The sequence below is a fragment of the Panthera pardus genome, unplaced genomic scaffold (genome assembly GCF_024362965.1).
Source record: "Panthera pardus isolate Hobbes unplaced genomic scaffold, ASM2436296v1 HiC_scaffold_23, whole genome shotgun sequence".
In the NCBI taxonomy this organism is placed as follows: domain Eukaryota; kingdom Metazoa; phylum Chordata; class Mammalia; order Carnivora; family Felidae; genus Panthera; species Panthera pardus.
In genome coordinates, this window is record NW_026526799.1 from 6,251,570 (window position 1) to 6,279,036 (window position 27,467).

Sequence of the window (27,467 nt, forward strand, 5' to 3'; positions counted from 1 at the left end):
CCCAGCTCCCGGTAACTGCTTTCTCCTTTCTGTTTGCGTGAATTTGCTTACTTTAGCTTCCTCATGTAGGTGGAATCTTACAACATGGGTCCTTTGGTGTCTTAGCCTGTTGGCTTTGATAATAAATATGTAGAATTCAAGCCAGCACATTTCTATTGCTTATCCTTTACTTAATCCCGTATTCTCCGTGGGCATTAATTTCAACAGCTCCTACCTCCACACGGGCCCCCAGGCAGGTTCCGATGGTCGAAAGTGTCCGAGTGGCCTCAAGTGTGGTTTGTCTCCAAACCCTAGCTCTGTGACAGTGGACTTGGAAGAACAGGACTTGAATCACTTAGTTTTACTTGTATTTAAAATTTTAAACAGGGGCTCCTGGCTGGCTCTGTCAGTGGAGCATACAAGTCTCGATCTCGAGGTGGAGACTTCGAGCCCCACGTTGGGTGGAGAGATTACTTAAAAATAAAATCTTTAAAATAAGGCAATAGGCGCTCCTGGGTGGCTCAGTCAGTTGAAGAGCCGACTCTTGATTTTGGCTCGGGTCTGACAGAGCCTGCTTGGGAGTCTCTCTCGCTCTCTCTCTGCCATGCTTGCTCTCTCTCTCAAAATAAATAAACGTTAAAAAGAGAAATATAAACAAATACATACATATATAAATATAGAAAACAAATAAATAAAATATTAAACAGTGAACCAGAGAGTGAATTCTGAGGATATAATAGTTTTGTTCAGAAAGTGCAAATTTTAGATTAAATAGACAATATTTTACTGAATTTGAGCAATTTGTTTAAAATGGACGTTTCTTGGGGCACTTAGGTGGCTCAGACAGTTGAGCGTCTGGCTTCAGCTCAGGTCATGATCTCACGGTTCGTGAGTTCGAGCCCTGCATCAGGCTCTGTGCTGATAACTCAGAGCCTAGAGCCTGCTTTGGATTCTGTGTCTCCCTCTCTCTCTGCCCCTCTCCTGCTCATGCTCTGTCTCTATCAAAAAAATAAACGTTTTAAAAAATAAATAAAAATAAATAAAATAAAATGGAAGTTTCTTGGGGGGCTTGGGGGGCTCAGTCAGTTAAGCGTCTGACTTCGGCTCAGGTCATGATCTCACGGTTCATGAGTTCAAGCCCCACGTCTGGCTCTGTGCTGACAGCTCAGAGCCTGGAGCCTGTTTCAGATTCTGTGTCTCCCCCTCTCTCTCTGCCCCTTCCCCACTTGTGCTCTCTCTCTCTCTCAAAAATAAACAAACATAAAAAAAAGTTTAATAATAAAATGGAAGTTTCTTCCTTTTAAATTGTTCCTATTTAATTCTAGTGTAATTTTACTCATTACTGGGACAGACCAATATATAGGGATATGTCCCCCCCCCCCTTTAAAAATAATAATATAGGGCTGCTTGGGTGGCTCAGTTACACATCTGACTTCAGCTCAGGTCATGATCTCACAGCTTGTGGGTTCAAGCCCCGTGTTGGGCTTCTGTGCTGACAGCTCAGAGCCTGGAGCCTGCTTCAGATTCTGTGTCTCCCTCTCTCTCTGCTTCTCCCCTGCTCACACTCTGTCTCCCTCTCTCTTTCAAAAATAAATAAACATTAAAAAAATACAAATAATACAAATAATATAAAAGTATGTGTCCATTTTTTCCTTTTTTGCACTATAATGGTTATTGTATTGGTAATTTCATTTCTTTTTAAATGGCCTGACCTTATAGATGAAATTCAATAAAAGAAAGTTTTGGCTCCTTGCCATCTATTTACTGCCATTCATTTCATGATTATTGAAATTACTGCCAATAATTTTGTCTTCTAGAAGAGGGATGGTGTTAAGTATCTGCTCAGGGTGTATGCTAGTTATGCCTCGAAAACACACACTACATCACACACACACACACACACACACACACCCACACACACTGCTAAATGCCCCAAGCCACTGATCATAGAGTGGGTGGGTAGGTCTCAGTGGACAGCAGTCCTAGTGAAGGTGGGTCACCGACCACCGGGCTCTGCCCTGATTGGGCGCCTTTGGCGTCTGGAGCTGACGGACAGGAGATGCCTCCGACTCAGACCCCAGAGGGCTCTCTGGAGCCTGCGGAACTCCCACCGGCTCTCGCCCCAAGGTCTCTTCCTCGCTGCACTTCCGAGGTCTACCACGAGGTGCCGCTGTGGCAAAGCGCCTAAGGGCCCCTTCCTAGCCCACTGAGCGAAGACTGTGGATGGCCCAGTTTGTGCCAGGCACCGTGCGCGGCCCTGGGATTCCAGATGGGTAAGTTGCAGCCTCTCGTCCCCAAGTACGGCATAGCTTGGCGGGGGAGACTCACAGGGAAGCCGACAGGGACAGTGGCCAGTGGTTGCACTGCATGTTTCCACGGGCAGGAAAGATACTGCCAGTGCAGCGAGCAGAGCCAGGGAAACTGAAGCCTCAGAAACTACAGGAGCCAGGAGCAGGGGACATGTGTTCTGACCAGAGGTAGAGGCGTGCACAGGCCTGGAGGTGAGCAAGCATACTGGGGAGTCAGAAGGGGGACTGGCCATGGAGGGCCTTCAGTCCCAGCCTTTAGAGCTTGGTCTTTCCCAGTTGGGACAAAAGGGAGCCACCCAACGGTCTGGTTGGAAGGCCATTTAGAGGGACACCTGGGTGGCTCAGTTAGCTAAGCATCTGACTTCAGCTCAGGTCATGATCTCATGGCTTGTGAGTTCAAGGCCCAAGTCAGGCTCTATGCAAACAGCTCTGAGCCTGGAGCCTACTTCAGATTCTGTACCTCCCTCTCTCTCTGCCCTCCCCCACTCACACTCTCTCTCAGAAATAGATATTAAAATTTTTTGGAAAAAAAAAGGGAGTACACTTAGAAAGTAGTCTTCTTCCATTGTGTTCAAAAAAAATGGAGGAGACTCCCAAAATAAACAATATGTATACAACCAGTCATGAGTATTCATAGACTATATCTGCAAGATATACCACAATGAGGGACATTGGTTTCCTCTAGGGACAGGACTCCTGGCTGGGCACAGGGATGGAGGGAGACTTCCACTGTGTACATTTTGGTCATATTGAATTTTGAGCCATGGATTGAATCACCTTTCTGAAAAATAAACAGAAATTATTACATTGTAAAGTCTCTATGATAGAAAGAAAGAAACAAACAAACTAAGGTCTCTTTGGTTGTGTTGTATAGGATGAATTGGAGAAACAGACTGGAGGCAGGAAGGCCGGCAGAAGACTGAGGCATTGGTCCTGGGGAGAAATGGGGGGGACGTGGGCCAAGCAGGGAGGCTGGGGGTGGGTGTGAGCACAGGGCTGGGAGTCTCCAGCCTGGTGACAGGCACAGTGTTCAGCTTGTGAGCTTTTCTGGGGCTACAAAAATATAAGGGTCATGAAAACCAAAAATATTGCTTCCAGATTTTTAAAAGAAAAGTGCAAAATCCAAATGGACAAATGTTTAATAAGCTGTCTATGGAATAGAACTCCATACCAGCCAGTCACCACACAACACACAGGGTAAATTATGTTCAATGTGAGTGCACCTTAATAGGCTTGGTATCAGAAAAGGGAAGCCCCAGGGGAGCCCTCTAGGACCTGCGTGCATTCTATACCTCCAGGGCTGAAGCCAGGCCCCAGGGAGACTCAGAAGTCACACCCAGGTCAGGAGCAAGTTTCTGCGACTACAGATCCTTCCAGATATCTTCACATTGAGGCCCCTTCCTGCCCCAAATGAGGAATCAGAGCAAGGGCAAGAGGAGGCAGCTCCCAGCAGCGGGGCTCTTTCCAGGAAGGAATGTATGGAGAAACAAGGTAGGATATCTGTCATGAAAGGGAACCTTGAGACCATGATGGCCAACCCCTCCTTGGGCAGAAGAGGAAGCTGAGCCCAGAGAGAGGCAGAGATTGCCCCAAGCCACACAGCCAGTTAGCTGCAGCACTGAGATTCACCCCACCTCCTCTCCCTCCCAGCCTTTGGTGGCCTTCACTGGGCCACTGATGCCCTGCGTGTCCCACTCGCCAAGCCACCTCTGGGGGATCCCTCAGCCCTCCTCAGGCAGAACTGTCAACCACTCATGGCTCTATAAGGAATCCCAGGTCCTGCACATGGCTGTACTTTCTGGGGAGAAGAGTGGAGAGAAGGTCTTGGTATAAGCTCCAGGACAGTTGCCTGACCCAGGAAGGCTCAAGGAACCACCTATATTGCAGGCCTGTGAGTTAGCCTTCCCATCACACAGTTCTCTTGTCCCAGCGGGCCTCCTTCACATCAATACATGAAAACCACCAGCTCGTCCAGCCTTAGAATCCTAATGTACACAAAGTAATGGATCTCCAGATTTGATTACATAACAATCAAAAACTTACATGAGGCAAAAAAAAAAAAATGCCTTAAATGAAGTTAAATGAACAGTGATAAGTGGCAGAAAACATCAACAACATAAATAAAAGGAATAGTATCTATAATATATAAAGAGTTTCAACAAATTAATTTTTTAAAAGATGAGTAATCCAACAGAAGGCAAGGGTACAGTGAGTTAACAGCAGGAAAGCGGTTTTATATGATAGGAGGAGCTACACAAATCCGAGTGTCGGTGTTTTGGAAGAAGTCAGGGAAAGGAGGTTTATTCTCTCTCAGTGGGTACAGGACCAGCCTACCCTGTCCTGGCCTCTCTCTGGCTGAGAAATGTATTTTCTGTGACATTCAGAAACCACACACACACACACACACACGAGAGAGAGCTGAGGAAACTTTCTCCTAAGAGCCCCTCTGTGTATCTTCTAAGATTTTTCAATCCCAGGAAGGGAACCCATGAATCCTATGAGAAACAGCTGGGCTTGAGGCCTAATGTGAACACTGGGTCACTCCAGTACCTCCGCCCCTCCTCCTTCTTGCCAGAAGAACTCCAGTTTTGTTCAGGCAGCCACCCCACTCCACACCAAAGGATTCCTGATTGGATCAGACCAGAGGTTTTCCATAGGGGCAGCAGCATCCCTACGGGCACTTCTATTTCTGTGGGACATTTTTGTTTGTCATAATGATGGGGGCACTGAAGATATTTGGTAAGCTTGGGTGGGGGCTAGAATTCCTGACATTTGGGATAACAAAGCTTTGGCCTAAATCCCACGAGACTTTTAAATGTCCCGCTAAATAGAGACGTAGGTAAAAAAAATCTGAGCCTAGAATCTAATTCCACTTTACATGTTAACAGAGAAGTTTTTGTGCAGCTTTAATATGTATATCAAATATATACCACAGCACAACAAACACTGTGTACATTGAGAAATCTTCCCAAGCGTTATTAGGTAAACACAAACACGCACGAGGTAGCATTTTAGTCACCGAAACAATCCACCTGTATCTGTTTGCATCCATCACTGCCATGTTCATGGAGATTTTATATGGAGGTAAAGGTATCTCATTGTCCTTTAGAATACTTACACCTGAGCATACATCTTGACCTACATATTATTTCACTATACATTTCATTTTGTTTTTCTTTTATACTCTTTAGGGTATTGTATTGGTGTATATTGTATTGGTGTTTTGGTCTTTGGTTTTTGGGGTGCTTTTTTTGCAATTATATGCCTAAGTGGGTTTTAATTTCTACAGATTTCATTAGGCTAGTAATATTTATTATGCAAAGCAGGCACCAGGCCTGATGGGACTGGGAACCATTGGTCTGGGCCAGCTGGTGCCATCTGTCCTGATGATGACTATGAATCCATGGACTGGGTTGAGCATTTTCCTCTCATCTTTGGCGTGAACAAGCGGGGAATCACACGACCCTTATGGCCACTGGATGCTACCTTGTGATCGTGAAATGGGAGTGCTTCCAAGGATAAAGCCAATGTGGAGGATGAAGTTGGGTCCTTAGTGACATCCCTGGGCCGGATGCTATGATGTGCAAGGACATCCTTCCTCTGGACCTCCAGCTCTGGAGATACGGGTTCCTAGTAGGAAGGCAGCAGCAACCAACTTTTGGGGACAATGGCAGGAGGAGGTTAAGATAGCACTGAAGCCTTGGTTTCCCCTTCAGAAAGAGGGAACCCTGGTGAGCAAGGAAACCCTCTCCTCTTACTGTTGATATCAACATGGCTATTGATATTTCTGACCTTCTAAATGTCACCAGGACCTATGTCTCAGAAGGGATAGCAGCTTCTGGAGACTTATGCCATAGGCTTTCCTCCACCTCTGAGAAATGTTCTCGGGGCTCAAAGTGGGCCTAGCAGAAAAGCCATGATTCTAGGTCTCCATAAGAAGTTGAGATTGAGTGTCCCTGGGTTAACCAAGAGTAGACTCAACACAAACCACAGGAAAGTCTGCTTGGCAGAATCATGGCCTGTTACACACATCTGGAAGGGACTTGGGAATTTTCTGGTACAGTTTCACCGTGGATCAGTCCACATAGCATTGTTATGCTACACTAACATCCCCCATACCTTAGTGGCTTGAAACATCATTTTTCCTCATTCATGTTTATTTTTTTTTTTTATTTAAAAAAATTTTTTTAACGTTTATTTACTTTTGAGACAGAGAGAGACAGAGCATGGACGGGGGAGGGTCAGAGAGAGAGGGAGACACAGAATCTGAAGCAGGCTCCAGGCTCTGAGCTGTCAGCACAGAGCCCGACGTGGGTCTTGAACTCACGGACCGCGAGATCATGACCTGAGCCGAAGTCGGCCGCTTAACCGACTGAGCCACCCAGGCGCCCCTCCTCATTCATGTTTATATGCCCACTGTAGGTCGGTGAGGGACCTCTGTTCATTATAATCACCCAGGGATGCAGGCCGAAGGGAGCTCCATATTGACCCCGTGCTTCCACGACCACCAAGAACATGCCCAAACCCCAACTCGCTGCCCCTTAAAGCTGCTCCTGAAAAATGTCACATATCCCTTCCATTTGTATTTCATTGGTCAAAACGGGTCTTGTGGCCATGCCCGTGTTCACCAGACATGCAGCAAAGGGTTGGGATATATAATCTTCCTGCAGGGAGCATGCATGAAGGGATGGGCACTACCTATAGGGAAACAGTACTACAGTGTCCCACACCTGGTTTACAGTTTATGTGGCCTTCCGGATTCTACCTGGGCTCCCAGAGGAACCTTTCCATGGGAGCAGATCTGACTGTGCCTGCTTCCATTTGAGGGCCTTCAGGGGGACCCCACCCCTGACCTGATGAAGTTCAAACTGTCAGCATGGCCATCAAAGCCATGCCCCTGCCCACTTCTCCAGCCCCTCTGCCTTTATCCCCCACTTACTTATCCATCCATAAATATCCACCGAATGCTGACCACTATGCCAAATTCTGGGCATGAAAGCATATCCAAGACCACCCCTGTGAGCCCCTGAAGGGCCAGAAGCACCTCTTGTTCACACCTAAAGACTCCCAGGTCCAGCCTGCCAAGGATCTCATACCTCAGGGCCTTTGCCCAAGGCCCTGCCACCCTCCCGCCTCCCACCTCCAGCCCAGTTCCTCCCTGACTTCTGCAAACCGGGCTGTGCCACTCCTGGACACATCGCCCGCACAGCAGCTATGCAATGTGTCATTATAGGGCTTCCTCGCTTGTCTGTCTCTGCCAGCAGACTGTGGGCTCCTCAAAGATTATGATGGGTAATCCCCTGTAAAAAATGGTAACAGTTCAAAAAAATTTTTTAATGTTTATCTCTGAGGCAGAGAGAGACAGAGCATGAGTTGGGGAGGGGCAGAAAGAGAGGGAGACATAGAATCAGAAGCAGGCTCCAGACTCCGAGCTGTCAGCATGGAGCCCGACGCGGGGCTCGAACTCGCAAACCGTGAGATATGACCTGAGCCGAAGTCGGCCGTTCAACCGACTGAGCCACCCAGGTGCCAAAAATGGTAACAGTTTAAATGTCAAACCATAAAGAGTTGTTAAATATGTCACAGGCATATTATGGGATATTCTGGAATGTTAAAAAAAACAACATTAAAATGATGGGGTAATACTCTTTGAATTAACAAATCTCCTTTAGGGTTCCAAACTCAAGGGACACCTTGAGAGGCGCCTCTCTCTCCCTCTCTCTCTGCCCCTCCCCTGCTGTCTTTCTCTCTCTCAAAATAAACAAACAAAAACAAGACAGCTCTGTACATGCTGCTATGGAACCTTCTCCAAGATTACTGTAAAGTGAAAAATGTGAGATGCAAAACAGTTGTACAGTGTGCTAACTTTGTTGCACAAAACAGATACGGGGAAGAAAGTGTGCTGGTACACCCTTACAATACCTCTAGACAGATACAAAAGAAACGTGTTAGTGGTTGTCTCTGTAGGGGGGAACCAAGGATGGGGCCCCAGGTAGGAGGCTTACCTTTCTGTCTACCCTTTGTACAGACAGAATATTTTTTACAACCTACTTAAAAAAAAAAAAAAAAAAAGTCAGGAAGAAAATGTAACATCCCAGCAAAGCATTCACGATATCTTATTATCTTGAAGTAATAAATTCAGGTTTCAAAACTGTAGGTACATAAGACCCCTGCTTTTGTAGAGAAAAACGTATACTGCACCTCAATGTATAGGAAAATGTTGCATTATGTGCTATTTTAACTTGGTTTTATTTGACATTCTTCTGTTAAAAATTCAAACGATAAAAAAGGGAATAAATGGAAAAATATTCCCCTTCCCTCAATTCAGCTGCCTGTGTAACCTCTGCTCAGTTCTTGCCTCTCCCAAAATTGTTAAAAGTCTTTAAGTTTGGAGCAGGACTGTAAGGGGTATTTTCTTTGTGGCCTTTTCCGAAATTTCTATATTTTCTCAGTGAGCCTATTTTATTATGGAAATAGGAAAAGTAAATACACTTTTTAAGTGCTTGGAATTAAGAGGGGTCTTGAACCTCCTTCCTTCCTCCCTCTCTCTTTTCCTTCTTTCCTTCTTTCTCCCTCCCTCAGTCCCTCCCTTTCTTCCTTCCTCTCTAAAGAAACAGGCTTGGTGCTCCTGTGCAGGTTAGGGAGCAGCCTGGGTGGCAGAAGGGACCTTTCTAAGTTCCAGGAAAGGCCTCTAGTTCCATGTTTAATAAAATCCTCCTTCCTCACCTCCTGCCCTGACTTGGTCACCTCCACCCTTCCCTCCCTCTCTACACCTCGGAGACTCAGGCCTCCTTTCAGATTTGAGGATGGCAACCAGGAGAGGAAGCCTGTTGCCCTGTGGATTCTTCAGAGGGACTGAACACAGGAATTCTCTTCTGCCTTGTCCTCACCCAGAGTCTCCAGAAATGGACCCGAAAAACAAAACAGGAGAAAAGGAAGCAAGCTGAAGAATTCCTCCTTTACAAGAGCCCAGGTTAAAAACAACGGGCCTTGTTAAACCGCACCTTAATGAGGCTCCTTCCCAGCCTAATTGTCGCCATGGCAATGACCCCTAGCGGCCATCTTTAATTAACTCGGCGACGGAGTCACCAAATGAGCTCCTCTACTAAATTGCCCGCCAGCCCAGGCAGTCACGCGGCCCCTCCTCTGTCCTTTGGCCTCCAGCAAGGCTTTCTTTTTTACCTCCTGATTCTCCCTGGCATGGCCAGGGGAGGGGCTCAGACCCATGGTAATACTAATAACAACAACAGCAGAGTAACAATAATACCTACTATGCTAAGCGATTTATATGCATTATGTCTTTTAATCTTCACAGTAATCTTATGAGGCATGTACTTTTTCAGATGAGGAAACTGAGGCACAGAGAGACTAAGCCCGTGGGAGGGCTGGGATTTCAACACACGCACTCTGGCTCCAAAGCTACCCTCATAATTCCTCCACTGGAGATGAAGTTCACGGGGTCACCTGCTTCTCTTGAGCCCAAAGACTTGGAGTTTCTTATCTGCTACTTTCCAGCTGTGTGACCCTGAGTCACTTACTTCACATCTCTGAGCCTGGTTTCTCATGTAGAACAGGGAAGGTGATTCAAGGGGGTCAGGAGTGGGGGCAGGAGCCTGAGAGCCTCATCAGTTCTGTTCAGTAATGACTCCCAACTCCACCAGAACCTTCCTGTTGTCTTCACCCTGGTGTGGTTTCAGAGGCAAGATGGCACGAAGGTTAAGAGATAATAAATGTGATTATCCATGCAAAGCCCTGAGGACAGTGCCTGCCCATCGTGAGTGTTCAGTGAATATTAGCTGCTCCTGTTTTCACTAAGTGGATGCCCCTGTGAAAGACCTCCTCCGGGAGAGAGCAAACGGTCAGGAACGTGGGGAAAGAAGCAGGGGAGGAGGCCCAGTTGCCACCAGTTTTAGAATAGGTGGGCAAAAGGCTCAGGTACCTGAGAATACACTGCAATGGCAGAGTCTAGCCGTTGACCAAAAATGGCAGCCTTCATCTTGCCCTGGCCTTGCCCACTGAGCACGCTTACATCAGCCTAACTAGACCAGATCAGGAGGTCCAGGTGCCAGCCACCAAGGCACATTAAAGCCAGCAGGAAGCAAGCAAGATTAACAGGCTCTACCCCACGCCACAACACATACCCCTCAGGGACACTCCTTAAAAGGTGCACAAGATATTTCTTGCTTTTCTATTCAATTGCCCAGAACTTAGTCAGATGTCCATACCTGGCTGGAAGAGAGGTTGGAAATGCAGTGTTCACCGGGGCCAGCCATAGGGAAAGGGAACTGACCTGAAGGCTTTGCCACAAACCTTTCAGTCCTTCTTCATACTACCCCAGAGTAATATTTCCAACCTACAACTTCTCACCATATCTAAATCCTTCAATGGCTCCCTACTGCCTTCATCATGAGCTCCAAATTTGTGAGCATGGATTATAAGGCCCTGCAGGATCTGGCTCCATTGCTTTCCCTCGTACCCTTCGTTCTAGCCACACCAGGCCACTGGCCATTCTCCGGATCAGCCATGCTGCCATCGCTCCATGCCTTTACCCACGCCTGGAATGCCATTTGGCCTCTACTCCATTTAATTAGAACACCGCCTCCTCTCTAAAGCCTTCTTAGGGACAGAGAGGAAGGTGTGACCAGGATAGACAGGAAAGGGTGTGCATTCAGACTTCGGCTGGGGAAGGAGGAAGCATTTTGCTGTCTAGGGATAAAGAAAGACCTGAGCTGGGGATGTGCTGGCCTTCCATATGCCAGCGGGAGGCAAGCTTGGGCTACTTTTCAGCCTCTGATGATGGATTCCAATTGTTCTTCTGCCTCCATCCGACCAATGAGAAGACTGAGACTTGGAGACAGGCAGTGAGTTACCCAAGGTCACACAGTGGCCCAGCAGGGACTCCTGGCTCCCCACTGGTGTTCACACTACACTTGCATTACTAGGCTGTAGCCTGTATATATAGATGTTTTATGGGACAAGGGACAGTCCTGGAGACATCATGCTAGGAGGCATGGTCCATGCAGGAACAGGATGGGCAAGCATGTCCTCAGACACCTCAGTCCCTCAGCAGCTCCCTTGGTAGCCCCAGGACAACACACACATCCACGGGGCCTGGGAGCTGCACTGGCCTGGCTCTGCAGTTCCTCCATGATATCAGGAGGGGGCGCAGAGCACCTCAAAAGAGGCCGAAGAGGCAAGGCAGCATCCAAGGAGACCACATGAGTCCATCTTCTGTCCTCACTCCACTTCCCTACTGTGGCCCCAGGCACCTGAGAGCACAAGGTTCACCTTGTCTCTGCCCTTGGTGCTTGAGACTGGGGGCATTACCCTCCCCCTCCAGACACTGAATTCTCAGCCATTGTTCCAAACGCAGATACCGAGCTAGACAGCCTGCCTCTGCTTCTCAAGGCTGCTCATCAGGGTTGTTTGGGGACCACCCTAGAGTCCCCACTGGCTGTCGGGGACATGGCACTCTCCCTGAGCCTGGATCCCTGAGAGGAATGCCACTACCATCTGCATAAATGACCAGCCAAGCAAAGCCAGACAACATATAGGGGTATTATGTCTTTCCCTACTTGAAAACTAAGGTTAAAAGAGGTGTCAGTTGCTTTCCCAAGGGCAGACTGAGCAAGGAAGGTGACTCTGGAGGGCCTTGAGTTCAGGAGTACAGGCTGCCAAAGGGCATGTGGTCCAAGGCCACTTGGACTCAGACTCACTGGTTGTCAGGAGGCAAGAATGTGCCCAGCACCAGCCCCAATCTGGTCCCCACAAGGGAAGGGGCTGTGAAGTTCTGATCCCAGAAGAGGGAATGTCGAATCATTTTGCCAGCTGGGACCTTGAGTTTAAATAAAGAAGAAAATGAAAACCCCCTTAAACATATGTACCCTGGATGTCTTATTAAGGCAAAGATTGAACCTTAGAACTGGACTTTAGAAGCATGTGGAAGACTGAGGGTGTAGTCTGCCAACAGGGCACTTACCTGGCTGAAGATGTTTAGCCCAGTGCTTCACTATCCCTTGGGGTTCCTTCCTTCCTTTTGGCCTCCCTGACAGCTCCCAGTCCATCTTTCTCTTCCTTAGCCTGCCCCGAGTTTGTCAACACCAGCTACTATTTCCTCCCATTCTCTCTTGGTCTCCCCTCTAATCACCCCCCCACCACCATAGCCCAATTTCCTAAAAAGGACATCTTCAAGTCTATATCCAAGGGTTCAATTCTCAATCCTCATCTAAGCTGACCTGTCAGCATATTGGACACTTCTGATCTCTCCTTCCTTCTTAAGACTTCCTCCTCCTGGCCTCAAGGACACTACTTTCTTTGTTCTCCTCCTAAAGACTCTCCTTCTTGATCTTCTTTACTAGATTCTCCTCATCTTCCTCCCTTCAAAATCAGAGTATCCCAGTGTTCAGGCCTTAGGACATTTTTCTTCCTTTTACACTGAATCCATAGTGATCTCATCTTGCCTCACGGTTTTACATAAGGTCTATAAGGTGACAACTCCCAGCCTGGACCTCTCCCCTGAATGCCAGGCTTATATATCCAGTTGTCTCTAGGCCTTCCCTATCCTCCCTCCTGCCGCCAACTATCTAACAGGCCTCCCAAATTTCTTTTTTTTTAAAATGTTTATTTTTATTTTTGAGACAGAGAGAGACAGAGCATGAATGGGGGAGGGGCAGAGAGAGAGGGAGACACAGAATCGGAAGCAGGCTCCAGGCTCTGAGCCATCAGCCCAGAGCCTGACACGGGGCTCGAACTCATGAACCGTGAGATCGTGACCTGAGCTGAAGTCGGACGCTCAACCAACTGAGCCACCCAGGCGCCCCAGGCCTCCCAAATTTCAGAGTCAAGCTGATATCCCCCCCCCCAAAAAAATTCTACTCCTCCACTTACTCTCCCAGTTCAGGAAAGACAAACTCCATCTTCCAGTTGCTCAAATCAAACCCCACCCCACCCCCATCATCCTTGACTCCATTTTTCTTCTCACATCCCACCTCCATCCCCTCAGCAACTCATAGCAGCTCTGTCTTCAGAATACGTAAGAAATCAACCAGTTCACTCACCAACCACTGCCCATCCTGATAGGTGTTTAAGGTGGGAGAAGTAGGCAGGGGCCAAGTCATTGAGGGGAAGAGCTCTCTTGGCTGTGGCAAGAACTTTAAATTTTACTCTGAATTATATGGGAAACCATATGAAGACTTTGAATATGATGACATTTGCCTCTTGGAAAAAAAAAAAAAAAAAAAAAAAAAAAACTTCTCTGGTGCTGAGTGAGGAATGGATTAAGGGGGTGACAGGGGAAGTGGTGAGACCAGTAGGTGGATATGGAGGTTTGAAGGGGGAATAATTGATGGCGTGGACTACTTTCCTTCCATGAAGAATCGTCCACCTCGATGCCCTAGGAGCCCGTTTCAGAGGCGGAAAGGCGAGCCCAGGGTGTGGCTGAGCAAGCACACTCTGTGACCCCAGCAGAGGGGGCCCGCGTTTCAGCACCACTGTATGGACAGCTCCAGCCCCGCCTCAGAGCCTGGGAGTTCAGCCTGCGCGCGGCCCCCCTCCAGTCCCACGCCCTAGAAGCCTGCGGCTGGGGGAGGGGCCCTGGACCAGGCTTCGGCGAATTCCCTTCTCTTGGAAACCTCCCTTTGCAAAACGCAGATAACAGTAATGCCGCTGCGCCGCCTCACAAAGCCGCCAGGAGCGCGCACGGACTTTGGGGAACACCAAGGAAAGAGGTTGCCCAAGAGCAAGGCCCCTTAAGGGCCTCTTAAAATCGTTTCTGTCACGGACTCCGGAGTTTATTTCCTCGACTTGGGAGAGCAAAAATGAAGCCACATCTGCGGCAGGCTGAAGGAAAGGACTATTTGAAACCTATTCTCATAGCGTCCCCCCGTCCCCCCGTCGCCCCCCCCCCCCCCCCCCCCGCACAGTCCCAGGTAGCCAGCACCGCTCTGCGCCGCGTCTCTGCAGACCGAGCTCTGGAGAACTAAGCTGTTTCTCCAAGACTTGGACAATCAGTCTGAATTGTTCCAGGCCCAATGCAGATTTTCGCCCTCTGATAGAGTTTCTCCTGGATGGAGTAGCACAGAGCTCCATTCTCTCCTGTCCCCGGGGTCCCTGCCACCCTAACCAAATCTAATTTCCCTTGATGCGTCCGAACTGATTTTCTTATTTGGAGCTCAGCAGGATTCCTTCTCCTGGAGTTGGGGAGCACCACTTGGGATCCGCAGACTGAGGGGCCTTGCTGTGCCAACTCAGGCTCCTGAAGGCGCAATCTTGCTGGGTCAGGGAAGACAGTGGGGCCTCGGGATTTCTCTCCCTGAAATGACCTCTGGGTTTCAGGTCCGCAAAGGAGATTTCTCTCAGCTTCCCTAAGGGAAAAGGAGCCAAGAGTCGGACCCTGGCCTTAGGAATACAAGCTAACCACAGCAGGAGCCCAGCAGGGCATCCGCAGTGGTACCCACACTGCTAAACCCTGCAGTGACCCAGCTCTCTGCCAGGTCATCTCGCCACCTGCCTGGCCCTCTCTCCTCTCCTTCCCTCCAGTGTGGAGGCCCAGGAGTCTTCTGGGAAGCTTCCCATACTGGGAGGGGGGCTCAGTCCTTTGGCCTGCTTCTCTCTGAAATAGGGCAGGTGGCCAGGCTTCAACAAGACTGGGGTTTATGTGCCCCAACCTCAGAAAACTGAACACTGGGACAATAAGACAGATACAGAACTGGGGGAGTAGCTGGGAAAAGGTTTCTTAGTGTGAATGAAAGCCAAACCCAGATCTCTGACACCCCAGCTCCTTCTCTTTTTCCTTACTCACTAGGTAACCTTGGCCAAGTCACTTTTCATTTTATTGTTCTCAGCCTCAGTTTCTCCACCTCTGAAATGGGGGCGAAAGAGTGCCTCCCAGGGGGCCTGCTATCAGGAATCACTGAGACAAAAGCAAGTCTCTTATCACAGCACCAATAAGTGTTGTTCTGTTATTAAGATGTGGGTGCTGGGGCACCTGGGTGGCTCAGTCAGCTAAGCATCTGACTCTTGATTTCGGCTCAGGTCATGATCTCTCAGTTTGTGAGTTCGAGCCCCATGCTGGGCTCTGTGCTGACAGTGTGGACCCTGCTTGGGACTGACTCTCTCTCTCTCTCAAAATAAATAAATAAACTTTAAAAAAAAAAGATGTGGGTGCCTTCTTGGAAAGGGGGTTGCCTGAGGAGACTTCCCAGAATTAAGGGAGACTTCCCCCACTCCCAACCAGTTCATGTTCTGGTATCTCTCTAGACCTCTGGGACGTCCACTGAGGATTGGGCAGACACATTCACATACATTTTACAGATGGGAAAAGTGAGGCCCTGCAGGTGACCCACCTTGCCCAGGGTCCCACTTCCGTTCCTCAGACCAAGACTCCAGGTGAAGGGGACCTTAGCCCCCAGCCAGAGCTACCTTGGGGGCCTCTCTTTCCTCCCCTGGTCCCAGCACACCAGTCCAGGAATTTCTACAGGGGGCTGGGGAGTAACAGCTGCTCCAGGAACAAGAGTGTCCGTCTCCCCATATACAGAGACCTCAACTCCTTCGCCGGTAAAATGAGGAGAAGGACATTCTGCAGAAGAGTGTGAGGAGTAAATAGGATGAAAAACCCAGCAATGCTGTCCAGCACTTGGTTCTGACAGATGGTCCACTGTGGGATTTACTGCCTCCCTAAAGTAACCCCCATGGCCTGGAGCCAACCATTTTGGCTCCGAATGGTTTAGAGAGGTTAAATGACCTGGCCAGGGTCACGAAGTTGGAAATGTAGTGCTCCATGACTCCAACCCAGCCTCTCTCAGAGTGTTTGGGAGGGCAGGAAACGGGCTCCAGACCAAAAGCTATAAGGTGGGGAGCTACAGGGCTGGTGAGGCTGCCTCACCTGAGCTGGTCGCTGGCTCCCCATGATCCCCGGGCCCTCGGGTGCTCAGGGAGAAAAGCGGACACATCCCGGGCGGGTCCCACCCCGTCCAGGTCCCACCCCGTCCAGGTCCCGCCACCCAACCACACGCTCACCGTGGTGGGGGATCCCTCTTGTCCCGGGGCAAGGAGAAAACCATCAGGGTGCTTCACTCCTCAACGTCTTTCTGATTCTTGCATTTTCAAGCCGAGACTCAAACTGGGTTTTAACTAGCCACACTGATGGACTGTCAGCAGCTCTGATATTTTACGATATCTATGAAAACAGCTATCATGCCCATACATATATACTACCAGGGCTCTGAATTAGCTCTTCTCTCCGCAGTGGACCCAATACCACCTGGTAGTGGCGGAGAAAGTATGGCACAGCCAGAAGCAGAATCAAATGTCACGCTCAAGGCCAGTTGTTACAACTTGGCTCCTGCCAAGGGGGATCCAGGCTTTATCTCTTCCCGGACCTGTGCAGGGGTGGAGGGAAGGGCTGAAGGAGGGGTACTGTTTTCACTTCACCTCCAAACTGCAATGAAGGGGACTCCTTATGTCCACGCCTCTAGGCTATATGCAAAGTCTCCCTGCGACTCTAGGCGAGAAGTACGGGGTGCCTCCTCTGAGCTGAGTGCTGAGGGCTCAGCGGAGAAGCAGAATGCACGGCCCTGCACCACCTGGGCTTCCATAGCACAGGCCCCACCAGGACCCAAACCTGGGCCACGCCATAGCAAAGGGACCCTCGTGCTCAAAAAGTCCGGCCTCCACGTCTGTATTCATTCCAGGGCACATCACTGTGCCACTTATGCCCCCACCTTCCTGGCCTTCCTGCCCTTGCGACGCCGCCCAGCCCCTGGCAAGGACACCGCACACAGTAGGTGCTCTGTGGGGAGTAACTCCCTCCCGCTTCCGTTGGCCAGAGCCGGCTGCGCTGCGGCGCCTCGGGCTCCCCCTGCTGGCTCACGTGGTAATGACCTGAGCCGTAGCCGCGGGGAGGAAAAGCAAGAAAGCTGTTTTTAAATACAGGGGACTCTCCTAAGGTACCACCACCAACGCGCCCGCCCCCCCGGCCACTCCCACCCCGTCCGCCACTTCCGCGAAAGGCACACGAAAGAGGCTTTCAGGAAGATCTCATTTTCTGGCAGTTTTATCATAAATGCAAACAAAATGAAAAATGGACTCATTTACCCAACAAATATTTACTTTAATATTAATCACCATGGCTAACACGGAGCACTTACTTGCTGCCTCCGTGGCTCTCCTACATGTATTAGCTCATTTAACCCTCACAACAACGCTATCGTGGTGGTACTGTTATTATCCCCACTTTACAGTCGACGACACTCAGGCCCCAAGAGATGTGCCCCAGGTCAGGCCTAGCTGGTAAACAGCGTGGAATCCACCTCCAGAGCCCGGAGCCCCAGCCTCTATTTTACACCATCGTGGTAAAACACTGTGGTAAGAAAAAGACATTGGAAGTGGCCTCAAAGCATTCCTTGTTCTCTAATTTCCCTGGGGAATTTCTCCTAGAAAAAGAAACCGACGAATGTTTTATCTACACAGCGATGTTGGAATTTTGCTGGGCGTTTCCTGGGTATGTGTTTGCTGGTGGCAGCAGCAGTTACAAGGATAAGATAGTTTCCCTACATTTCAAAGGAGAGGTAAGGTTAAAAAAATAAATAAACAAAAGCATGCAGATCACCAGCAGTTTGAGATCCCCACCCCTATCTCTCAAAACGACTTCCTTCCAGCAGAGAAGAGAATGAATCTTAGTAAGATTCAGTGGCCTGTTCTACACTCCTAAGAAGCCAGGAATCGAGAAGGAATTTGACCTACTGCTGTTCTTTGATGGCTTCTCCACCTCAAAGTGGATTCATCACTCTCTTCGTGAGCCTCTCCTTTGTTCCTGGGGGATGTGGATTAGGCCCCAGTCCCACACTCACCATGGGCCTGGGCACCGCTTTGGTGCTTGGCAAGAAGAGGGCCTGAATGAAATAAATTTCCCCATAAAATCTGACTGGTGATCATCCTGCCCTTATCTGGATCTTCCAGCAAAGAGAGCACACAATATTTCTCCATAGGACTGCTTCCCCCGTGAGACAGTTGGTAGGTTGGGTTCTTCCTTCTGTGGCTTCCCAGACCTAGCATTGCCCTGTGAGCCTTTCCTGAGACCTGGGGAAAGCTACAGATTTTACTGAGAGCCAGATACCTGCCTTCTGTCTTCAGAGCCCAGTCCAGAGAGGAAATCTGGAAAGGGGAAATTTCTCTCCTCAAAAGGCATGGGGAGACCCACCTGAGCCTCAGAGGAAAATCCGGAGCATCTGGGGTTCACAGCATAGTGTGTATTTGCACGGGGGCGTGCCCTTCCAAGCCTCCTTATATCTGGTCTAGGAGAGGCTGGCCTAGATACACCAAAATACCGTAATGGTATTTCAGTCCCACAGTATTTTCCTGAGTTTCCATGTGTCAGTGTGGGCTAGGGGGTGTGCACGTGCCCATGCACATGTGTGTTTATCAGTTTCTGTATTTGAATACAGGCTAAGCATGGATCCAAGAATGTGACCAGAAGCAAGCCTCTCTCCTGGGGTGTGGGGGGTGGGGTGACATCACCACAGTGCGCACAAGCTGGTAAATGTCCTACAGCCACAGAAGAAAATGGGGTCTGGATGATCCTAGGGGTGTATGTATACATACAAGTGTGCAGGAGTGCATGTGTATTCATAAGCAAATCCCAGTCTGAGCGGTGTGTGTGTGTGTGTGTGTGTGTGTACACAAAGACAAACCACAGTCTGTTTCTATGCCTGGGTGACAGTGTCTGTGGTATGGTGCATATTTACAAACACTCCCCGACCCGGTTCTGTGACATTGTGATCTCGCAGCTGAGCGCACATGTATGCAAATTTGCATGTAAATAAGTGTGTTTACAATATAATCCCAAACCTATATGTGAGTGGCTGTGTTTGTGTGTCTAAATGTGAAGCTGTATCTGAATCAGGGTCTGGATGAGTCTGGGTGTACGAGTGTTTTACGTGCACACCCTGCCTGGTTCCGCATCCCCGTAGACATACTTGGGTGCTCTGACCACAGAGGCTGAGCCCAGACGGGTCCTGAGGCTGGCTGGCGGAGTGTGTGTAGGTGACCGGTGTTTATGGGCAACCCCGCTAGAGCCTTTGTCTGGTGCCCACTCCCTGTGGCCCCTAAATTCCTCACCCTGGCAGGATCTTGGCTGTCCTTGCTCCCAGACCGCCTTCCCCAAGGAGTCCCTTTAACTCACAGCCCCTTCCCGGCCAGGGGGCTGAGAGTTGGGGGATATTCATCTCGGGGAGTTTTTGTTCCGCCTCATGAAAGGCCTCAATGGCTGGGAATACCATTCTAATTACAGGGAAGCCCAGCTTATGGAGGGGACACAAAGGGCTGTGATCTCATAGCAGCTCCTTCCATCCGTCAAATAAGGCTGTCTAATGACGGGGTGAGAGCTGTGAATGCCTAAAACAAACTCGAAAAGGAGGGAAAATAAAGCCGCCGGGGGCTTAAAATATATTAAATTACCCTGATTAGGAGTCGTGGCTTTGCAGAGCTGGTTGGAGGGGCTGAGGAAGCTGTGAGTCCCACTATTCACTTGGGGGGGAGGAGGGGTCAGTAGGTCGGGAGGGGTTCACAGAGCCCCGGCCCATTCTCATGCTAACACCAGGGACACACTGCAGGCTTAGTGGGCTGGAAAATAGAAATGAATTTGCCATAATCCTCCTCCTCCGGCTCCTGTCCCCAACCCAGGAGAAGTGGTGCCTAATTGCAGCTCCTTAGAGCCTGCTGGGCTCTGGGGCAGGGCCACACCCTGGAGCCTATGCCTCTGGGCCTTCGCACCCCGTTTCCTCCTCTCTCCAGTGGGGTGGGCTCAGGGCCTGGCAACAGGTCCCGGTGGAGGGGTGGGGGGAGTGGCGGTGTGCACGTGTGTGAGCGTGCATACACACCCACGCTCACCCCTTCCGACGGTGCAAACCCTCACACCTACACACGCCAGGCGCAGACGCAAATATGCCTTCCCTCTACCTACACCCCTTCCCAAACGCACTTTTGTAGGAGCACAATTTGTAAACACGGGGACTCCTCTGTGGGGGAGTATACACAGGCCTCCCCGTACTTTCACGGGCCCGAGACATGTTGCTTCTCAGATGACCACGTGCTGCCTCCCTGACATGAAAACACACACACATGCACGTAGCACTTCAGATGTGCTCCCAGAACCAGGGACCTAGAATAATTTCAATGTTTTACAGCAAAGGATACCGGGGCCCAGAATACAGCCAAGGTACAGGCTTTTCCCAGCACCACCTGAGTGAGCCCTATCTCTGCTGCAAGACCCTAGATAAGCCTGGCCCTTACCTGGGCCTCAGTTGCCTACCATTAAAACAAGGTGCTTGGACTAAATGGCGCAGAAAACCCCCTCCAGTTCAGAAACTAGGAGGGGCCAAGTGTCAGGGGCTACTCCCCCCCCCCCGCCCCTTCCCTGCCTCTGCACACTTAGCTGTGTATACACACATACGCCACAGCGCACAGGACAATGATTCTGTCCAGTGTTCTGACAAACTAGAGGGCAGGCCTAGGAGCCCAGTAGCCTGCATCCGCACAGGTCCTGCTGCACGCGGGGGGCAACCACCTCGTCCACCCGCCTTGAGCCTCGCTCATCTATGCCTGGGTCCACGCAATTTTGCCAGTTTGTGACGCCGGGGAGTCAGGGACGGATCTGAACCACAGAGCCCCACCGTGTGGCGCCCAGAACCCAGGAGAGGCATCCAAACGGGCTCCTCCTCGGTCGGGGGCTCCCTCTGCCGGCGGATCTGGAAACGCAGCGCAGGGAGGAATGCACGTGACCCTCAGACGTGACCCGAAGAGTCGGAGCAGTACGTACCCCACCCCTGTCCTCTGTTCCACTGTAGGAGTCAGGGAGCCGTGGGCTAGACTGGAACGGAGACTGCAAGAGGAAACTGGGAAGAGAGCATGGGAACCAAGGCCCGACCTCCCTGCACCTTTCCCCTCCTGGTCTCTAGGAACATTCCCCTCCTTTCATAGCCCCTCAGAGAACCAGCAGACCCGGGTGTGTGGAGGGGGCCAGGGTGAGGGCAGACACACCCAGGCCCACCACCAGCAGCTGGCCAACCTGAGCCAATGTGCCTCAGCGTTTCCACCTGTGCTGTGGGCGACGCAGGGCCCTGGGCAGCCAAGGAGAAGACCCAGAAAGGGCAGGAACCTCCCTCCCACCCACTCAGAGAAGGTGGGGACCCCAAACCTCCAGAAGACCTTTCTTGGGGGCCCTCAGGGTCAGCCGAGGCCCCCGCTGTCCTCTGGTCCCTGGAGGGAGGCTAGCTGCTGAGAATAGGGGCATGACCCCTGGCTGCAGTGGGAAAAGGGAGTACAATCCAGATCTTCCAAGCTTGGGCACCCAGATGCAGTGAAGTGCTGATCGTGCATGGGACTGGGGAGGCAGAGCAGGGGTCTGGGGGACCAAAGGCACGTCCTATAGGCGGGGTTGTTTCAACGAACCAGGCTGTTCAGAAGGAGGGAAGATACAGGGATGGCAAATCCCTCCCCACCCACTCCACGGGGACCAAGGTATCTGCCCAGGGGCCACAGGTACTCCCAAGGTGGGGTGGGAGAACGTGGGTCTGCTGAAGCCTAATTGTGAGGTCAAATAACAGGCTTCATGCGCCCTAAGCGCTCTTCCTAGGCCCCAAGCATTCGCCGGCTGCTTCCCCAGCCTGTGACTTGCTTGGCTTTGTCAGAGCTCCGTTTTCGGGGCGGGGGGGGTGGTATCTAGACCGAACCCCACAAGCCTTCTCTGGGCTTTCCAGCTCCAGGCCAGGCGGCCTGGCACACCTTTGTCACAGGGACTGTGGAAACTCCCGCAGGTCCGGAAGAACCCAGATGAAATGGGGGTGGGGGGAGATTTGGGGAAGGTGAGCCGTTTCAGGACCAGCCACGTTGGGTGGAGAGGGCATGGCTTATGCCCAGCGCTGAGGCCCAATGTAGCCAGGAAAGCCTCGCCTGGGCCCCCAGCGTTTGCCAAACGGCTGCCCTGGCCCGGGGCCTGGCTGCGCCCAGCGGGTAAGGGAACCAACCCCAGAGCTGCCTAGGCCTGCTCTGGCTCTTTTCTGCTCCTCCCCGGTTTTGGGGGAAGTGGGGTTGGATCCCTGAGGGATAGCAGAGACTGAACCAAGGGCGTGGCCAAGAAGAATGAAAACGGAAGGGCAGACTGGAGCGGACTGAAGCCCTAATTGCTCCCACCAGGCTCCAGCCATGCCTCAGTGGCCAGTCCCAGTGTTTGGGGAGGGCGCCCTCTCTTCCCGGTCCCCGAAGCCCTTCGCTGCAGCCAGCTGCCCTGAAATCCATAGATTCCTGAGGGAGCGCACACACCCACATCACACAGGCATTCAACATAAGCATATAAGAGCAACGAATTCAAATTCCAGAATTTTCTCCAAATAAAATAAAGCTGCAGGAGGCAACGCTCAGCCTCTAGACCCTGACGTGGGGAGGAGGCACCAGAGAAGGGGTTTGTTGGATACCCTACCGGAGCATCTCCCGCCGGCCTTTCCGGAGATGCCCCGCGGCCTGCTGCCCTCGATCTGGGGCCAGGAAAGCGCCCGGCGAACTCCATGGCCACAAAACGAACCTGTGTGCCGTGGAGGCGGCCCACGAGCTGCCATGCAGAAACGCCCCGAGTTCTCCCAACACAGGAGCCGCCAGAGTCCGATGTGTAGCCAGAAAGGCCAGAGATCGGGGAATTTCGAGTCGTTTTCAGTATAATGCATGTCTCCCTAAGTCACCCTCACAGTTCTGCGTCTGCCTCCGTGCAAATGGCCCACCCTATCAATTACCTCCCTTTACTCATAAAGAGAAACGGGATCTTGTTTTTTTCTAGAATATTCAAAAACGAGCGGCCGGATTTGGGTGAATTCCAGCGGGGCTGAGCTTATTTTCTTCAGCACGATGGCGCTGCCAGGGCTCGGGAAGGATCTCTGAGGGCCGGTCGCCCGCACGGTGGTGGAGACCGACCGACCGGAAAAGGGCTGGGGCCTTGGGGCCACCGGCGCTTCTGCGGAGAACCGCAACCCAGAGTTCGCACGCCCCCGCAACAGTCTGGGGGTCTCGTGCTCCGGCCCCGCGTGCCTCTCGAGGGGAGAACCCAGGTTCCCCTGCAGGCCTCTCCCCCAGAGCCCGGGGCCGGGCACGCTAGCCAGCACGACAGCGGGACCCTAAGGGTCCTACATAGTCTTTGGCAAGAGACTGGAGGCTGCATTTTCGGAGGCTGCCTGTCTTTAGCGTCAAGGGAACGAGCTAGGGAAACCCTAATATGCTGAGATTTTCTAAACATCCCGGATTCCTGAACACCCGTGACCATTGCCAGGAGCCAAGCAAGGGCTGGGCGGCAGAGCTGGGCTCTTGGCAGTGGCTCCGGGCTTCTATTTGTAAAATACAGAATGAAATCGGGAGAGCTGAATGTAGACAAAGCCATCTTAAAACGTTCGATTGGCGAAATCGCCACACTTAGCAAACACTTTCATTTTCAGAGCCGCCCGTGGCCGTAGGCAAGTCCAGAAAAATCGATTGTATTTCCGGACGAATTCCACCCAGGGAACAACAGAGCCTTGGGAATGCTCACCCGCCCCGCGCACATTGGAAACACATATATTGGAAGGAATGGCGGACTTAGCCCTCAAACAAGCGAACCCGCCGGACGCAAACGTGCTTGTAAACTCACTTGCGCGACTTTGAGTTCATCTACACATTTATGCCTGTTTACCTGGCTTTTATACCCTCTGCGGAGCTGCTATATTTGTGTGGGCTAGGCCGGCCACCCCTCCTCTTCCTCCGCGGAGAAACCTTAGCTGCGTGGGCCGGAAGCTACCATTCGGACCGGCCCCGGAAGAGCCACTTTTCCTTGTACTGGCCACGGTTTCGCAAATTGAGTTGTCCCGATCCTTATATTCTCGGTCCTGCACGCCCACGCCTTAACGGTCAGACCCAGGTGTAGAGCCCTACTGGAGAGAGGAAAACCGAGGATAGTGAAGGTTGGGAAAGAGAGTGCAGCTGCGGCGCATCGAGCCAAGGTTGAGGGGCACGGAGGACACCTTGGCTCGCCTCGCCGTTGCCAACGTTTTGCCCAATGTCTGGGGGACTCGCGGGATTGTGTGCAAATGTGTCCTCAGGCACCGTAGCCGGAACACAGGACTAGGCTTTTCCAAGACCGTGCATTCCGCGTGATGACTTTTCCTATCAATGGAAGAGACGTGGGCAATTGACCCAGCGGCCTTCTCCTCTCCGTCTATTGTGGCGGCTCAATCACGCATTTACCGAAAGAAAAGCGAGTTTATCTTAGCCTGGAGGAGCCTCGTGTTGCGTGTGTGTGTGACTAAAGGGTGGGGGAAATTCTGCAGCCACGACTGTGCAGATGGGCTGAGGATAGACACGTTCAGAAAAGGGCCAATTTCCCCTTCACAATGAGCGCTAAGTACCTGATAAATGGGGCTGGTGTTTATTCATGAGCAGGTACTTTGGAGATGGCGATTAGAACAGCCGCCCGCGCCGCCTCGCCAAGGTACTTAAAGCCGGGCAGGTGCAGCGCTGCGCGCGGCCTGAGCGCACAAAGCCCGCGGCCGCTGCGGCGCGGGGAGGGGCGTGAATGCGGGCCTCGCCGGGCCCCAAGGGCGCGCGGCGCGCAGGCACCTTAGCCTTTTGTTCTTCAGCCGAAGCCAAGGCCACTTCACCGAGGGGCGTCCCGGGAAAACCTCCCCTCTAATTACCAAGAATTTCCTACATCCCTCCTGCCGAAGCCCAGTCGGGCAACTCTCGGTCTGGCGGACGCGGGGACGCAGCGTGAGACCGGGTTCGGCGTTTGCGTAAATGCTGCTTATGAGCAGGCTATTAGCTAACCAGCTGAGTAACTAACTCAACAACTAGGGAAGAAACAGAACCCGGGCCTGGGAACCACGCGGGCACGCAGTTCTGGCCTCCCCCGCCGCCGAGGCGCCACCTCTGGCCGCGCGGGTAACCTCGGGCTTTCAGGTTTTGTTTCAACTCCAAGGGGAGAAAATTGGGGTCTGTCTCTTTCCACAGCTTCCTGGCGCCAAGGTCGTGGGACAAACTCAATCTCGCCCTCAGAGTGGCTCCAGAATCCCTAAGAACCCCCAGTTTTCTGCCCATGATCGCGGCCTGGGCTGGGCGCGCGCAGAGAGAGTGCAGCTGGCGTCTGGCCTTGGGGGGCCAAGTGCAGCGTCCTCTGCGCAGGGTCGCGGCAGCGCGTTTCCCTTGGGGCCCAGCGGGGCAACCTGTGTCTGACATCCCTCCCTGCTCCCCAGCATCTTTGAGGGTGCTTCATGTGTGTAACCTTGGGTCGGCTGAGGCACTCGTGGGGTAGGCACCCCCGGCCTGTTCCCTGGGGCCTATTGGGGTCGCTTTTTTTTTTTTAATCGTTTGGAAAAATAGACCAAGATCGTTTCTCTCCAGTCCACAGAATGAGGAGAAATATGTGTTGCAAACAAGTTGGGTTCCCCCTTGGAAGAAAATTGTTTCAGAATGACCGTAAGCAAGGGGCAGGGATTTGATGTGACCCACCACGAGGCAGTATTTTCATTTTCCACCACGAAGAACCCGATGACTCTCCCATTCGATCAGACCAGGAAATTGTAGACACGAACCTTCATTATAGGTTTCCTTAGAACCTTGGGGTTCGAATAAATTGCAGATATAATAATCCCGATTTCGCCGGGGAAATCCGACCCTCGGCGTGTGCATGCAAACCGAAAGTGGTAACCCAGTAGAGCAGCAGGGAAGGGGCGAGGTCAGCCCAGTGCCCACGGCCCCGGACGGCTCTGCCAGCCGCCAGCCGCGCCAGCCCCGGCCGGTGGCGGTCCTTGGTTAAAAGGATCGCAAGAGAGGCAAGGCTTCACCTCTTGCCTTGCGCCAGAAGCTGAGTTAGGGTGGGAGAGTGAAGCATTCTCTCGAGTTACAGCCTGTGTCCCCTGCTCCAAGGAGACACCGGGGGATTAGGGGACCAACCGTTACCGACAGAAGGCCAGAGACCCCAGACGCAGCACCCCCTCTCCTTGCGCGTCGCGGTGTGGCCAACGTCTTGCAAATAGCTTCATTGCACGACGGCCTTGGATGAGTGTTGCGGGCCGTTCAGGGGCGAGGGACGGGCCATGCCAATCCCCGCGTCCGAAAAGCTGGGAGTCGGGACCGCCAGGCGCTGGAGGCGACGGAGCCCGGCCTCTCCTGTCTCCACCGCAAGATGGCTGCCGGCCGGCATGTGGCTCCAAATTTAGGCAGAAAGTGAGAGATAAATTGGAAGGGGAGCGGGGCGTCGGTGGGACTAAAGACGATGCATTCCAAAGCAGTTTTTAGACTATCCATTCACCAAACCTTTAAGGCACACCCAAAAGAAGCAGGTGTGGGCAGGAGGAGGGCCCTCCATACTAACTCCACCATTGATTTTCTTCACATTACAGATTTCGAATAAATCATAAAAATATAATGAATAAGATTCCTGGGGAAGCAGTTATGCCCAGCTGTCATCTTTGGCCCTGGACTCCTCAGATCGGCTTCCACTGGCTGAAAGTTGTTTTTGTTTTCCAAGGAAAACCATTTGGGCAAATGCATATGGGGCCCGCATGGGCGTCCCCAGCCTCTGATTCACACATGTCACTCTTTCGAAGGTCCACGGACCAAGGGCCTCCATCTAGCAGTCTAGGCCATGAGGCCTGCCAAGGGGGTGGGGGGTGGATCTGCTGTGGCTGGGTGGATCTGCTCCTTTCCAGAACCTTGTCACCCATGAAGAGCCTTATCTGGTCTTGAAGTAAGTTGGGTCAGGAATCTCCAAAGGATTTCTGTTACTCCAGCTACTATGTCACAAACACCTTATATTTCAGCTGGTTGGTGACAGATAGAATCGCTGTGTCCTGGAAAAGCCAGGAATATCTCACTAACCTGGCACCCTCCTCATCCCCAGGCCAGTGACAGATGTCAAGTGAGCTCTACTGAGTGTCACGTTCTGACCAGAAGGCTTCAAGGTGGAAGACAGACTCCTTGACCGGTCAGCTTGGTGTGTGTTGTTGCCCTCACCCCCCACCCCCAGCGACATCCTCGCTGCAGGGAGCCCCTCCGCGAAGTAGGACAAAGGCAGCCCTCAGGATGAAGCCTGCGCTGGGGAAACTCCGAGAAAGCCCACTCTTCCCTGGTCATCTCTGATGCTGTTTCTGGGTTTGTGAGGAAAGGACT